Here is a 16878-nt window from a genome sequence, read left to right as displayed (position 1 = left end):
AGGAGGGTGCAGAAGCCTGAGGTTGTGTGGAATTGAGCGATCTTGATAGATACGGGATATGGGGTATGGGAGAGACAGAACCAGAACCAGAGCTGTCTCTAGCAGTAGCTGGAGTGACTGGTGGGCATAGGGGCCAGTGGGAGGAGGAGCAGACATGGAAGTGGAAGAGGCAGCACAGTAGGAGTAAGAGACTGAGTTAGATGTGAGTCCTATTGAAGGGTGGGTGCTGGCCTGGATGCAGACCAAACATCCCTCAGGCAGGGGGTAGGTCTAGGCTGAGGAAAGCATCCGAGAGGCCCCAGTCTGGGCGAGGGACACATGTAGGTGCAGAGGGAGTAGCTCTGGAGCATGTGGGTGTGGAGTCTTCCTCATGGGAGCTGGGCAGCTCCTTGGCCAGGGGCGTATGTGTCCGGGTCCCCAGGCTTGGCTGGATGTGCTCCTGGGCCCTGGGGTATGGGTAGAGCTGGAGTCAGCACAGGATGTTCTCTTTTCATTCCCACTTGACCTGAGGAGAAAGGCGAGAGGTCAGAAAGTGGAAGGAATTCATTTTCTGATCATTCCCCAAGACCCCCAAGCCTGTCTACCAAGCCTGCAGCACATCACACAAGTCAATTTCTTGGTTTTGATATTGTGCTTTAGTTAAATAAAATATAACCATTAGGGGAAGCTGGGCGGAGGATACATGGAGCCCTGTAAATCTGTAATTATTTCAGTATTAAGAATTAAAACAAAGATTATTAACTGCCTGAAGCAAATATAGGAGCACTGTATTGTGGTATTTTATCATAAATAAAAGTAAAATGAATGGCAAAAATAAAATAAAAGATGAAAGAGATAAATTTGCCATGTACTCCTGTAAAGGTTTTTGTAGTATATATGAAATGGTAAGATATCATCTGAAGGTAGGTTATAGTAAATTAGATATTCATATTATAGGTCCTGGGAACCAGCAAGAAATTTTAAAAGATTTATAAATGATAATCCAACAGTGAAGTTGAAAGAGAATCATAAAAAATATCAATAAATCCAAAAGGAGGCAGAAAATTGAAAAACACAAAGGATATATTGAATAAACAGAAAACAAATAAGATGGTACATTAAATCTAATAGTAACAGAAATACATTATACGTAAACAATCTAAGCACTACAATTAAAAAGCATAAATTATCAGATAATAAATCAAGACTAAAATATATTTTGTCTTTCAAAAGCCCATCTTAAATATAAAAACTATACAGAGTTTCTTATTTAGATTGATGGAAAGTTTTGGTAATAGATGGTGGTGATGGGAGCACAACATTGTAAACAATTTAGTGTTGAATTAAATATTTGAATGTGACTAAAGGGAAATTTTAGGCTGTATATCTTTTACAAGAATAAAAAAAACAACAACATAGGACTGTGTAACCCATTGAACCCTTATGTAAACCATGGACTATAGTTAATAGTGTAATTATAACAATATTCTTTCATCCATCATAGAAACTGTACAGCACTAATGCAAAGTGTTAATTGGGTATGGGGGTATATATGGGAACTCTGTGTTTACTGCATGATCTTTCTGTAAACATACAACTTCTCTAACTAGAAAAAAGCTTTATTCATGGACACTGAAAAAATATATAAAGAAACATTTGGGTTGAAAATTTAAAAATGGAAACCGATAAACTAAACAAAGACCAATTAAAAGAGAATTGGTATGATGATATGAAAATCAGACAAAGTAGACCTTAGAACAAAGAACTTTACCAAAAACAAAAGGGACATTATATATTTCAATAAATTTATCAAGAAGATTTAGCAATCTTGAAAATACATACACGTAATCATAGGACTTCAAAATACACTAAGCAAAAAGTGATGATTCTCATCTACTTTAGTTTGCTAAAGCTGCCAAAAAGCAATAAATCAGAAATGGAATAGCTTTCAAAAAGGGAATTAATTAAATTACAAGTTTACCGTTCTAAGGCTATAAAAATGTCCAAACTAAGGCATCCATGGAGGGATACCTTGGCTTAAGGCTGATGACGTTCGGGGTTTCTCTCTCAGCTGAGAAGGCACATGGAAATGTCTGCTAGCTTTCTCTCCAGGCTTCTTGAATGGCTTCTGTCATGGTCAGGTTCATGTGTCATCTGGGCCAGGTGGCGGTGCCCAGTTGTCTGGTCAGGGAAGCACTGACCTGTCTGTTGCTATGAGGACATTTCATGAACTTAAATCATGATTACATCAGCTGTATCTATAGCTGATTGCATTTGTAATCAGCTAAGGGGAGTGTCTTCTGTAATGAGTGATGTTTAATCTAATCAGCAGAAGGTTGTTTAAGAGGAATTCAGAAGGGACAGTTATTCTTCCTGCTTCAGCTGGTGAGCCTCTCCTGTGAAGTTCATCCAGACCCTTCATTGGAGTTGCCAGCTTCACAGCCTGCCCTAGGGATTTGGACTCTTCCATCACCGCGGTTGTCCAGCCAGCATCTCCTGAGGTTTGTTGTGGACTTCACTGGAGTTGCCAGCTTGCAGCCTGCCCCACAGACCTTGGACTCTAAATTCCCACAGTTATGTGAGACACTTTTATAAATTTTACTGGCTCGAGCAGGTGTGTTACTGTTGGGTCCTGCTTAAGGACCAACTAGCCAATAGGAACATGTCAGCCCATGACTGGCATAGCCAGGTGCTTCTTTCTTGCCTCTGCCCCTGAGTCCAAGTTGGTCTTCTCAGAGTTTATTTGCTTTTCCCAAACCTAATTTATGAACCAAGACTAAATTTGGCAAAGTCCTCTGTTCCAATGATAGACCGTCTGTTTCTTACTATTGTTACTTTGCATGGTGCCTGATGAGACCTGGGTCTGACCTGTGGGTTGCCCCCAAACAGCACACACATGAAATCAGGGTGTGTCCTCTCGCAGTAAGCTCCCTCAGTTAGATGGGGTATAGCCTATTAGGGATAATCGACACCCCCTTAGAAACTGCTAAGGACCTGCCCAATGCCTAGTCTGCCTTCTTCAAAAGTTATGAAACACTGATATCATTTTAGGGCAGGTGTCCATCAAACTAGAGATGACTTGCCCAGTTTTCCTATTGTCTGGTTGTGACCTTGTTTTTAAGTTCTGAACTTAGAAAATTGTTTTAGTTTTTAGGAAAGCTCCTTAAAGAGAGTTACCTGAGCTGAAATATACCCCAAGCCCCCCCCCCCCCCCCCCCCCATCCTATTCTCTCTTCTTTCTTGCTGCCTGGAACACAAACGTGATGGCTGGTGATCCAGCATCCTCCTTGGACCACAAGATTACTGAATTTGGAAGCCATGTACCTGGAGCAAAGAGAAGGAGCCAAAGTTCCTGATGACTGAAAAAGCACCATGCCAATCCTGGGGTGCTTACCTCTGCACTCCTAAGTGAGTGATAAACCATTATCTTATTTAAGCTACTCTCACTCAAGGTTTCTCTTATTTAGGGCCAATCTAATTCTAATTGAATCAAAACTTGACCTACAACCCATTTATAGAGAAATCTCAGGCCTCTGAGACCTGCCTAGATCATAAAACCTGTATGCGGATTCCAGGGAAAGACCTTGCAAACTCCAGCTGCTCTAAAAAAATAAAATAAAATTCGTTGGCATCAAAATTATTTTAGTGTGGAAGATATTACCAAGATAAAACCTTTTGAGGACTGAGGACTGAGGATAGGTGATCTAATAAGCTACCAAACCCTTGTGCCCCTTCCAAGGGCACTACATTAGGCCATACAAAGATATTATAGAAACTTAAGCAAAGATAAACCAGGTAAATGGGCAAATTGCTCCCTCTAGTGGTAACTTCAGATTTATACAAGGCTGTAACTTGATGGTTTTGCTTTATTTTGTTTTAGGGAATAAAATGCCTGAATTTGGAAATTTTGAAATGATTAATACTACAAAAAAAGTTCTTTAAAAATGACTTTATGTTCTTTCTCTTTGATAATAGTGCAGTTATTGTGGAATGAATGGCATTTTTCCCTATTAAAATTTAAATGGCTAAGGGATTCTGATTATTCTAACTTTTATTTAAAAATTTAAATTTTCCACTATCATACTGGTTATTGCATAACCAGTGTCTACGTAAATTATTTCTTGTAACTCACATAAAATTGAAAATTGTGCAGACCTAGTGCAATTGTTCCACTTGGACATTCTGGTAAAACTTTTTTTTTTTTTTTTTCCAAAGAGAGAAAAAATTCATTACCAGGCATGCAACTGGACAACAGATGACCCACTGGCCCAAAATCCATCTCCCCAAACTGCAGCAACTCTGAGGGTCCTATTAGAGAAAAAGATGCTCAGGGTTCAGGACACTGAGCACAGTGGCCCCAGATGACGTAATTAGAATGCTTAGTCACAGAACGTATGTAATTATTGAGCATGCGCAGATCGACCACATGCTTAGTCACAGAATACATGCAAGAAAATGGCAGAATGAGGTGCAGGTGACTTGCAGGCCAAAGTCCAAACCACTGCACATGTCAATGGGCCCACCCCAGCCAGATCCAGTCTCAGTTATCAATGTAACTTTGGACCTGCGGTGGGCTAGCTCTGGGATGACCCAAGATTCCCCACCAACAGTCCTCAGGAGCTGTCTTTAGTGATCATAAAACTCCAAAATTAAAAAACCTGGATGAATGGCTACAAATACAGGAACTTACAGTCACAGGGGCAGAAGATAAGGGCTGTACCATCACTATAAGAGAACAAGGCAGCTGGATTACAATTCAGAGATCTTAGGTAATTCCCTCTGTGCATTTCAATACACCTGAAAGGAAAAAGGAAGATCTATTATTCAATGATTCAGTAATCAAAATCATCGCCTAAATCCCAACTTCTCAGTTACAATCCCCCTTGTCTCATTTGATAATTATCTCTCAATCTTGATGGATATAGATGATTCTTCTAACTGCTTCAAGGCTGGAAAAAGGTGTTGTCACTAAGTGGCAGAGGGAAGAAGCAATGAGAGTGGTTGTTATTCTTGGAGAGTCCAGTTTTTCTAGGTTCCAGAGCTTCTGTGGCATTGGAACAATCTGGAGGGTTTAAGTCTCTGCTCTGCTGGGGCCAGAGCCTTGGGCATCCATCCCATCTGGAGGGTTGCCAAATTGTGACCGGACAGAGGCCAGGGACTCTTTTGCCTGATGTGCTCAATGACCTCTAGTGAAGTTTAAAGGCATAATATTTTTATAATAATTCTTAGTTATTGATACTATCCTAGTCATATTTTATGACATTATTAATAAACTTTCAGAACTTTGGACTAATAAAAAACCGAGACAATGAATATCTATCTTAATATTTTTTGAGAAACTGGTGTTCAGCATTAAAACGGATTGTGGTCACAGAAGATTTTACTAGTATATATTAGAATCTAAATTAAATATCTAATATATAGGTACAGACATATATGCAACTTTGATGGATGGAATGAAACTAGGAACATTTTAGATAAAGTGTCAAAAACTCATTCTTTTCTTCTTGCTTCTATTTGATCACATGAAATTCTGTCTGAAGGTCAGTTACTCTCCCTGAGGCCAGGACAGATATATTTCCTTTCTACTTACTGGTACTATGTTAGAGTAATAGGAACAGGGAGGATACTCATGACAAATAAACTGTAAAATGTATTCCAAGATATTTGGGCTAAAAATTTATAAGAATAACCAGACATAGTGCTCACACAATTCCCACGAGTTAAAATATAGAGGATACTGCTTTGTCCTAAAAGCCAAAATGAGAGAGTAAGAAAATAAATCCATTGTGTGCATTCTCTTGTCAAATGTTTGAGTAAGATTTAATCATTGTACTAGTCAGAGCGGGCTAGATTGTGCTGCAAGGACAAATACCACCACTACCCCCAGTCTCAGTGGCTCAACCCCGTAAAATTTAATTCTCATTCATGCCTTATTTCTGATGCAAATGAATCAGTAAAGCTCTGCTCCTCAAAGTAATTTAGAGAGCTAGCTAATAGAAGCTTCCACAAACATTTTAGAAAAGGGAAATAGGGTAAATTATGTGTTGGCTCTTAACACCTCACTTTGAGTGGCTTGTATTTGTGTTCCTAATTCATTGGTCAAAAATCATACAATGATACTTAACTTCAAAGGGTGCAGGGAAATACAACCCTCCTACATGCCAGCAGAAGAGGAACTCAATATTTATGAACAGCTGTAAAATGATCACACTTCTAATAATATTATAATTAAAATATGGGATGGAAAGATGATACATGACATGTTTTAAAATAAAGAACATGTTTTTTTAAGAAGTAAGGATAAAGGCCATAAAAGAGAGAAATCTAATTAATATGCTTTCATATCACGATACAAAAGACAAATGATTTGGTAAAGTTAAAGCTGAAGTGGATACATCTAAAAGTGCACTTGAAGATCATTTATTCCATTTTTTTGTTTTGTGTTTTCTTTGCCATTAGCCTGATGTCAATTTGTAGTTGTATTAAAATTAATAACCAACAATTTTGGAAGTCCACTTGCAAGTTCAGATTGTATCCCAATTATATAATCAAAATTTCTATTGCTATGACTGTTGAATATGAAATGACTGTGTCCAGCGGTGACTTCCACTTACTAACATCTACAGAGAGCCAAGCACTGAGCCATTAATGACGGGCCTGCTACGGCTAAATGAGAATGTTAAAGACTGAACTGCTGTCTTGTAACTGGAAAGTCTGAACCCTCCTATTTTGTCCTTCTTTTTAAAGATTATTTGGGCTTTTCTGGGTCTCTTGGATTTACATATGAAATTTTTAAATTTCTACAAAAAAGAAAGCTATAATTTTGATAGGAATTGCATAAAATCTGTAGATCAATTTGGAGAGTATTGTCATCATAACAATATTAAGTTGTATGATCTATCAACATGGGGTGTCTTCCAATTTATGTAGGTCTTCTTTATTTTCTTTAAAAATATTTCATAGTTTCCAATGTGCAAGTTTTGCACTTTTTTGTTAGCCTTAATTGTAAGTATTTTGTTCTGTCTGATGCCATTGTAAGTGAAATTGCTCTTTAATTTCATTTTCAGATATTTCATTGCTAGTTGTTTGGTTTGCTAAAGCTGCTGGCATGCAATATAACAGAAATGGATTGGCTTTTACAAAGGGGATTTATTAAGTTACAAATTGCAATTCTGAGGCAGTGAAAATGTCCAAATTAAGGCACAAACAGGAGTACATCTTTTTGGAGAAAAGGCTGCTGGCATCTGGGGTTCTTCTGTCACATGGGAAGGCACATGGTGATATCTTCTGGTCCTTCTCTCTAAGATGTCTCCGTGGGCGGAGCACTTTACTATACATGCAAGGAGAAGCCATGTTGTCTTTTCAACATTGGCTTGGAAATTTCCTTAGCTAAATATTCCAACTCATTACTTTCAAAGTTTCCCTTACATCCAAAACCAGTACTCAATTTTTTCATGTTGTTCTATACATTGTTAAAAGTGGGGAAATCAAATCATCAGTCCATCAATTGCATCTATGGCTTATTACATCTGCAGTCTGCTAAGGGAGTTTCTTCTGCAATGAGAGACGTTTAATCTAATCACTTGAAGCCTTTTAAGGGTGAGGTGATAGCTTCAGCAGCCAGAAGAGAGAAATTTCATCTCTACTTCAGCCAGCCAGCCTCTCCTGGGGAAGTCATGGAAGACCTTCACTGTGTGTTGTGTCCATGGAAGATTTCATGGAGTGTTAGCTTCCAGCTTGCCCTGTGGAATTTGGACTCATGCATCCCTACATTTGCAAGACACATTTTTATAACATCTCACACTATTTACAGATATCTCCTGTTGGTTCTGCTTCCCTGGATACCCCTGACTAATACACTAGTGCATAGAAATACAGCTGATATTTGTATATTGATCTTGTAGCTTGCAGTTTTGTTAAACTTGCTTATTAGCTCTAATAATTTTTTTTGTGTAGATTCGTTATGATTTTCTATATACCAGCCTATGCCATCTGCATATAGAGGAACTTTTTCTTCTTTTCCAATTTGGATTCCTTCAATTTCATTTTCTTGCCTAATTCCTTTACTACAATGTTGTATAGAAGTGGCAAGAGCAGATATCTTTGTGTTTTTCTTGCTCTTAGAGGGAAATCTTTCATTAAATAGATGTTAGCTGTGGATTTTATTTTTTGTAGAAACCCTTTATCATATTGAGAAAATTCCTTTCTGTTCCTGGTTTGTTGAATGTTTTTATCACGAAAGGGTATGGGGTTTGTCGAGTGTCTTTCCTTCATTTAGTGAAATGATCATGTTTTTTGTCCTTTATTCTGTTAAGATGGTGTAATGAAATGATTGGTTTACACATGTTGAATAAACCCTGCATTCCTTGGAAAAATCTCGCAGGGTTGTATTGTATAATCCTTTTTATATGTTGTTGGATTTTCTTTGCTAGTATTTTTTGTGTGTGTGTATGTGTGTAATTTTGCATCTGCATTTGTGAGAGACATTTGTCTGTAGTTGTCTTTTCTTGTGATGTCTTTGCCTGATTTTGGTATCAGGTTAGCTCTAACCTCATAGAATGAGTTGTGAAGTGTTCCTTACACTTCTATTTTTTGGAAGAATTCATGAAAGTTGGTGTTACGCTTTCTTTAAGTGTTTAGCATAATTCACCACCGAGCCATTCTGGTCCTGGGATTTACTTTGTTGGAAACTTTTTGGTTACCAACTTGATATCTTTACTTCTTATTCAAATAAGTGAATTAATTTTTGTATCTTTCTAGGAATTTGTTCATTTTACCTAGGTTATCTAAGTTATTGGTATACAAGTGTTCATAGTATTTCCTTATAATCCTTTTGTATCTGCAAGTAATAAAGTAAGTTTGGTAGCAATGTACCCCTATTTCATCTCTAATTTTAGTAATTTGAGTCATCTCATTTATTCCTAGTCAGTCTAGCTAAAGATTTGTCAATTTTGTTGATCTTTACAAAGAACCAACTTTGGGTTTCACTGATTTTCTCTGCTTTACTATGCTCTATTTTATTTATTTTCATTCTAATTTTTGTTATTTACTTTTTTCTGCTTGCTTTGGGACTAGTTTGCTCTACTGTTTTTTTAGTTTCTTAAGTTTAGGAGATTGATTCGATATCTTTCTTTCTTTTTAATGTAGTCATTTAAGGTATAAATTTCTCAGCATTGCTTTTCCTACATCCCATAGTTTTGGTATGTTGTGTTTTCATTTTCATTCATTTCAAAGGATTTTCTAATTTCCCTTGTGATATCTTTATTACATTGGTTATTTAGGAGTATGTGCTTAATTTCTAAATATTTGTGAATTTCCCAAATTTCTTTCTGCTATTAATTTCATTCCATTGTGTCTGGAGAATACACCTTTTTCTCCCCAAGCCAAACTGTATCCAGCTTTATTAAAGATAAACAATCATGGTATTTCAGGAAGGACGTGGGCAGACAATCACTAACAATACACAACAACTTTCAGACTCCCTTCTTCAACGGACTACCAAAATCAGAAAGCCACAATAAAACCCAATTAAGTCTACATTTGATGCTCTGAACAGGGAAAGTTTAGAGTGAGGGTTGGCATTTCACATTTAGTTGATTGTTTGACAACTTTTCATGAGCCAACCCTGACTTTTAGGAAATGAAATGAAAAATGAGAGAATCATCAGTTTGAAGATCCACAACCTAAACAAGGACTCCTGCTCCTTTGTGGGGTGCCATCTCAGGAGCATCACTGGAAAGGCCTGATTGCCGAACTTCTGGTAATTTTTTTGGGTCAGGCCCCAACAGATTTCAGGGAGTCAAGTTTATGTTGCAGGCTGAGAAGGAGAAGAGGACATGAGGACATAAAAATGAATTTTAGTTTTTCTATACCACAAGGCATTTGTGCCAAGGTGGCTAATGTGTATCAACATCAGGGACTCTGATACCCTGGGAGTAAAGTTGAAGTCTCTCAAAACTAGAGGGGAAAGATGTTTTCTCCTGTGTTAATCCAGCTTTGGAGACAGCCTATTGGTGACATTTCTCCTTCCTCCAAAAACAACAGTGAAGTGTTCTGTGTGCTAACAACATTAGCTCAATAAAAAGTAAAACAAAATTTTGCATTTTTATAAAGCTTGATAAAAAAATAGCATTTCAAACTGTACAGTCACCAGAAATACACAGTTATCAAAAATGCACACACTTCACTTGGCATCTCCTTCAGCTTTCTGTGCCTGATCTGTTTTGGCATTTCCATTTTCTCCAGGGTTATTCCCATCCTTGCCAGTATCAATTTTCCCCCTTCTTTGCAGGGGGAACCCTTTGGGTACATTTTCTCCCTTCTTTGCAGAGGCCTTTTTAGGCTTCGGTTCTGGCTTTGGAGAAGCTGGTTTAGCAGATAACCTTGCAGATCTTCTCTGAGGGTCATCTTTTACCTTGGCTTTGTCTCCTTTAGCATCCCCTTCAGCTTTTCTCTTGGGCATGGTGGTGACAGTGGTGGGACATGGGTGCTGGACACAGGGATGCAGCAGCGCAGGCTTTGGTCAGTCCGGGGGTTCTTCTCGTCTCTTCCCACTGCTCTGGAGAGTAATCTTTGTGTGTTTTCAGTCCTTGTAAATTTGTTGAGACTTCTTTTATGGCTTAACATATGGTCCACTCTGGAGTCTCCCCCACCCACGCTTGAAAAGAGTGTGTATTCTGCTGTAGTTGGGTGGGTGTTCTATGACTGATGGGTCTAGTTGGATTACAATATTGTTCCCAAGTTTTCCATTTCCTCATTGATCTCCTGCTGGGTCATTCTATACATTATTAAAAGTGGGGCATGGGTGCATCGGGGGTTCAGTGGCAGAATACTCAACTTCCATATGGGAGATCTGGGTTCAATTTCTGGACTATGCAACCCCCTCCCCCCAAACAGTGGGGCATTGATATTGCCAACATTATTGTTGAATTGCCTACTTCTCCCTTCAAATCTGTCAGTTCTTGCTTCATGTATTTTGGGTCTATGTTTATAATTGTTCTATCCTCTCTGTGGAATCACCCTTTTATCATAAAATGTAACTTCTTTGTCTCTAGTAACAATTTTTACCTACAGTGTGTGTTGCTTGATATTAGTATAACCATGCCAGCTCTCTTCTGCTTATGGTTTGCATGGTATGCTTTTTTTTTTTCTGGGGTGGTATCTGAGGTGCAGCTACCCCTGGAAGCCTTTGACAGGGCCTTCCTCCCTTTCTGAGAGTTGGAGTAGTACGAGAAGTTAATGATCACCTGCCAAAGAGTCACCTTGAAATCCAGGCCTCTGGGACCCTCCTCGAAGTAAGGGATCTCTCCTTCTTGACCTTTTCACTTAATTTCCTATACTTCATCTGCATCTGGTTTGAGGAGGAGAAGTGAACCAGGGTTGAGAGGAGACGGCATTCCTGTCTGAAAAGGACACTGCTAGCAAGGAGGGGAGAAAAACCCTACAGAAGTAGAATTTGCAACAACTGGGAAGCACAGAGCCACAGGCAGTGTTTCTATAAACCAAATACTGGAACATGGCATTCTGGATCACAGATAATGTGTTAAAAAGAGCTTGCTATTAGACATTAGTGTGTTATCCATACACACACACTCCTTCCAAAAAGGCTTGCAGTGGCCATCAGAACTCTTAAATGGTGGACTCTTCACATTGTCTAGTCCTTGGAGTTTGCACCCAGCCCTGAGCAGGGCCCTCTGTTCTCTTGAGGGCTCTCATGGTCTGGGCCAGCATCTGGACATAGAGAAGAGAAGCGTTTGTCGCTGGGCTCTATGGATCAGACATAGGGTTGGACCAGCCCTTATGTTGGAGAATTCTTACTCAAGTCCCCAAATTTAAAACCTGGCACATTTAGACTCACAAAGCTCCAAGTGCTTATAAGTCTCTGCCTACTCATAATATACAGGAAAAGGGAAAAAATATGAATTTCGTGAAAACATTCTTTTTCTTTCACTGCCTGGAGCAATGAGTGGGTAGCTGATCCCAGTGAGGAGGACATACAGCCCAACTTTTGACCCTGGTGTCAGGAGCTGGGCAGTTGGCCTCATTAAACAGACCTCTGAGATATCTCAATATAGCCAACCTCAGGACCAACCCCTGGTTAGATTGTGACTTTGGCATACATCAACTGCCCACACTTGAACTTTTAAAGTGATATAAGCAGTGTTTAAAGCATTGTGTGGGTAGTGGGGTTGCAGAAATAGCAGCCAGCCTTCTTCATTCTTCATTCACTTCTTTGGGTTTATCCAATGATTGCTGATAAACTGTCATGGGAGGGAGGTGAGGGGGCAAAGTTCGGGAGCCCTGATTTACAGCATTTGCTAGTTTCCATGTCTAAATGGTAACACCAGGGTCCATTTCAAGCTACTAACAGTTTTAACAGCCAGTTGACCATCTTCCTGAATATTTAACAAGTGGTTCTCAGGAGCCAGCCACAACACATCACCCTAGAATATTTAGTTGACAAGCTGATTAATGTGTTTCTCACCCAACTTTGATGGGGTGGGTGGCTTCACTCACCCATTCAGTAGTCATGCAGTCCACAAATATTTATTAAATGCGGAATTCATTTCCTGTTGCTCCTGTAACAAATTACCACAGTGAGTTAAAATAGTACTCATGTATTAGGTCATAGTTCCATAAGTGAGAAGTCCAACACAGCCTGGCTGGAGCCTCTGCTCAGGTTCCCACTGGACTAAAATCAAGTATCAGGTTGGGCTGTGGTTTTCTCTTCTGAGGGTTGAGGTCCTCTTCCAAGCTCACTGGTTGTCAGAATTTGTTTCCTTCTCATGCTACCCACTTGGCCCCCTCCATCTTCAAGCCAGCAACAAAGGATGGAGAATTCTCCTTGTTGGAGTCATTAAGGAATCTACACAGGACAGCAAGTCAAAGCTTAACAGATTTATTGAAGGGAGAAAGCAGGTGGGAGCCAGCAAAAGGAAAGAAAATGGCTCCAGCTCTCTTTCTGAGAGCTGCATTTTTTAAAGGAAAACTGTGCTGGGAAGGGAGGGTGAATGCTAGGTGGTATTCTGTCCCTTGACTGGATGGGGGCTTGTTGACTTATGATATGATTGGTTGCTGGGGTTCTGATGCACTGCTCTCCTTTGATGTGCAGCTGCATGTACCATCAAGGGTTATCAAGGAAGAACAGGTCTTGGCTGCATGCCTATGATTGTTTATCTTATAGGCATATCTGGTCTTGCTTCACTCAACTTCTGGTGGGTGTGGCACTGGCATGTCTGGTCATTGTTCATCTTGCTGTCACATCTGGTTCTGCCAAAAGAAGCTGAGTGGTCCCCTGGGCAAAAAGTCTCTTTTATATGTAAAGTCCTTCTTCTGAGACCTGACATTCTTGCCTTTTTCTTTTAATGAGATTGAATGAAGCTGGGATTAAGTTTGGGTTAATGCCTTAGTTTAGCTTGAGGCAATTTTTAGAAGGAGCAGGGATATTGTGTTCTTTCTTTGGCTACTTCCGGCTGAGTAAGGGTGTAGTTGGGGTAAGGGAGAATTGGTTTGAGCTGAGCATGGGCAGTATAAACTGAGTTTTTGGACATCTTCTGCTGGAGATGTCCCATGCCTATCATAGAAAGAGCTAAAGAGGATCCTTTAAGCAGGACTTGGTGAGAGCTAATAGGCAGGAAGGCAGCTTGGGGGTTGAGGCTATTCTAGCTTGTAAAAAGTTAGTGGAAGATTAGTAAAGTCAGTTTGCCAGTCTTGCCTGGGGATTTGTCCTCTTGCTTGATAGAAAGGATAGGTGGCTGGTTTGAGATTGCCCAGAGGGATGGAGCGCTGACAGATCATGCACATTTTAGTGATATGCTGGAGCTCTGAGTAAAGGTTAGGATGACTTACGGTTTGAGATAGGAGAGAGGCTAGTGGCTTGGCATTGATATGAAACTGGTCATGCAGGTCAGTTAAAATCTTCCATGCATACTATTGGGGCAAGATTACTTTACCATTTGGGTAATACCATCCTTCATTGAGTATGATTCCAGGCTGGACCAAGTCTATTTGCTCTAAGGTGGAGTAAGTGGGTGCTGGGATGGGTATTACTAGAAGCTGAGTAGGGGTCTGAGCCTATCTTTTTGTTTTTTCATCCACTCTGTTATTACCTATTGAGATGGGGTCCTTTCCACTTTGATGATGCTTATAGTGAATAATTGCTCCCTGGGCAGGTATATATATTTTTGGTCCCTTTATTTTCAACCTATTTGCTTCATTGAATCTAAAGTGTGTGTTTTATAGACAGCATATAGTTGCATAGTGTTTTATCCATTCTACAAATGTCTGCATTTTTTTTTTTTTTGGAGAGTTTAATCCATTTACACTCAAGGTAATTACTGATAAGATTTACATCTGCCATTTTGCTATTTGTTTTCTATTTGTTTTATGTCTTTTTTCTCTCCTCTTTTCTGCCATTACCAATTGCTTTTATGTGTAAATAGATATTTTCAAAGTCAGGTTAAATATTGATAGCCTTGGAAGTGTGGTTTTGCAAGGAATGACCAGACAGGTCAAATTATTTTTATTACTTGGAGATGAGGCTTTAACAGAGCTTTAACTCTATTATATTCCTCTAGTAGCTTCCAGACTGCATCATGAATTTGGGCTATTATTTTCTAAGATTATCATGCAGCTGGAGAGCAGAAGGTGGGACTAGGGCAAGTTAAAACGCCACAAAGTAGCGTAAGAGGCTGAGGGCCCTGGAAATCTCCTTTCCATCTGGGAGTGAACAGCGGTTTGGTCACCATGACCCTGGCAGCTTGGGTGGGTTGGGGCCCGGGGTCTGTGTGGTCCCCAACCCACGTGCAGGTGATGGTGCTGTGGGCCAAGGCGCTAGGGGATACGAGTGATGTGAATGTGGTGATCCAGGTGGGCCAGGAGAGGTGCGCTACTTGGTGTCAGAGCACAGACTGGGCATGAGGAATCCACCTTCGAGGTGCTGCTGGCCTTGAGGCCCGGGGCCAATGCCACCCTGCAGCTTACCGGGCTGCTCAGCCTCGGCAGGTTTCCGGGCTGTGTGGAGGTGGGCCTGTAGGAGCTGCACTGCGACCAGGCTGCTGGAAGACCCAATAGTATACCTTGAAATCCAAACCAAGAAAGAAGGAAAAACAGTGAGGTGAAATAGAAGTAGACATCCAGTTTATGAGAAACAACTCTACTGCCAGGATGTTCAACCTTTCCATGAAAGACAAGTCTCAGAATCCATTTGGAAAACTGAAGAACAAGACTGAGGGATAGAATAAGGACGGCATCTTCCATTCTGCTTCAGCCACCATCCCCAGCAGGACATCCTCACCCGACAGCAATAGTGAGTCTACAAAAGACAAGAAAAAGAAATCCAGGGTCAAACCCTTGTTTTCCAAGTCTAATTTGCAGAAAATGCTGTTTTCCCAGCCCATGTCTGTTCTGCCTACTTCAAAGTCAGGCAGAGTGCTGCTTTATCCTGAAGACTCTCAGTCCCGGTGGGGAGATGATGACGAGGAGTCATCTTCTGCCTCTGACATCATGACTCACAGAAGAACAGCAAGTGCAGCTCTCAAGCATCTGAACTAGATCAACTTCAACTCTCCCAAGAAGGAAGGACTTTCCTTTCTTGGTGGCCTTCAGTCTAAGAATGACATCCTTTCCCACTGTAATGTCCACATCAATGGAAACCATGTTTACCTGACACATTCAGAAACCAAAAGGGAGACCAAAGACAGTACCTCCTCGTCTTCCCCATCTGCCCAGGGCTTCAGGAAGAAGCATTTGTTCTCTTCCACTGAAAATCTGGCCCCTCAGTCTTGGAAGAAGACTGGGGAAGCTAACAGGCAACTCTGTGATTTCCACATATCTTTGAAATCTATGCCTCTGCCATCGTACCAACCACTCGTCAGGGAAAACATGGCGTTGGCACATTTGGAGGCTGCTAAAGAGACCAAAGAGAACAAGAAGCCAGAGCACAAGAAGTCCTCTCTGCTTTCTCTGGTGACAGGAATGGAGGATGTGGCTAAGGGCTGTGAAGGTGAATGTCTCCCTGACATCCTGGGAAAGGTGAAGGAAGGCATACTTATGGGAGTCAAGCCAAAGGAGAATAAGTTGTTGTATACTGAAGATCTTGTGAAAACATCTGGGAAAGATACTAGGGCCGTTTTCTTTGGACTGGAGAAATCCCTGAACCCCTTCGAAGAAGTACAGACTGCAGAACCAGAAGCTGACCCAGAGTCCAATTCTGAACCTAAACCACCCATTACCTCTGCATGGGCTTCCAAGACCAATGCTGTCAAACATCGACTTCATCCTGTGAAGCCAATGAACACATCAGCCACCAAGGTTGCTAACTCCAGTTTGGGAACTGCCACCATCACTGGTGAGAACTTGATCAATGAAGCCATAATAAAGAAATATAACCCTGTCAGACCCTGCTTTTGCTTACGTGCAACTGACCCGTGATGAGATGATTCAGTTGGTCCTCAAACAGAAGGAAACAATAAACTCAGAGTTCCAGGTTTGAGAGCTGGAAAACTACATTGACAATATGCTAGTAAGGGTCATGGAAGAAGCTCCCAACATCCTCCACGTTCCAGCTCAGGTTAGCAAAAAGTTAGGAAAGATGTGAATCAACAGAACAAAACACTGAAACTGCTATGTGAGTTTGTTTCCACCTGCTCAAGAGGTTGAGGACTTGGTATGCCTGATAACCAGCAGAAAGTCTCCAAATCACCATCTCCCTCACTTGTTATCTGGCAATGAATCTTTTATTGCCCAATCCCAGGGTTTTATTTTTAAATGCCACCATGCCTTTAACTAAGTGGTAAATATTTTATGCCCACCAGACACATGGTCATAAGATCTGATCCTGGGCCAGAGATTCAGATGGCACAGGAGGTATTTGTGTATTTTTATACTTCAGGGTTT

The 16878-nt window shown here is 40.4% G+C and overlaps 2 pseudogenes; one reads left to right on the top strand and one right to left on the bottom strand.

Moving 5' to 3' along the window:
- Positions 1 to 10165: 10165 nt before the first annotated feature.
- On the bottom strand, positions 10166 to 10444 carry LOC143682644 (non-histone chromosomal protein HMG-17 pseudogene; annotated as a pseudogene).
- Positions 10445 to 14727: 4283 nt separating this feature from the next.
- LOC143682643 (rab11 family-interacting protein 1 pseudogene) lies at positions 14728 to 16579 on the top strand (annotated as a pseudogene).
- The last annotated feature ends 299 nt before the right edge of the window (positions 16580 to 16878 follow it).

This window comes from Tamandua tetradactyla, chromosome 5 (genome assembly GCF_023851605.1).
Source record: "Tamandua tetradactyla isolate mTamTet1 chromosome 5, mTamTet1.pri, whole genome shotgun sequence".
Taxonomy (NCBI): Eukaryota; Metazoa; Chordata; class Mammalia; order Pilosa; family Myrmecophagidae; genus Tamandua; species Tamandua tetradactyla.
This window is presented reverse-complemented; position numbering and strand designations above follow the sequence as displayed.